Genomic DNA, 236 nt, shown 5'->3' with positions numbered 1-236 from the left:
CCCCTCAGAGAATTCCATTGGATAGATGGCATCAGCTCTAGTTTCTTAAATCTGGTGTTCCACTACATTTTCAGCCATTAAGTTATCCTGATGTGTTCATCTATCATCCCAGTTTTAAATAGGAGAAGAATTCAGGCTCAAAAATTACAGGATGAGACCAAAAAAAGAGGTAAGAAATATTTGAAAAATAATTAAGTATTAAGGGACTTCTAAAGGAAGCTGTATAAGAATCCTTC

The sequence above is a fragment of the Echinops telfairi genome, unplaced genomic scaffold (assembly GCF_000313985.2).
Source record: "Echinops telfairi isolate 266 unplaced genomic scaffold, ASM31398v2 ScPeMD7_7401;HRSCAF=8416, whole genome shotgun sequence".
Classification (NCBI taxonomy): Eukaryota; Metazoa; Chordata; class Mammalia; order Afrosoricida; family Tenrecidae; genus Echinops; species Echinops telfairi.
This window is presented reverse-complemented; position numbering follows the sequence as displayed.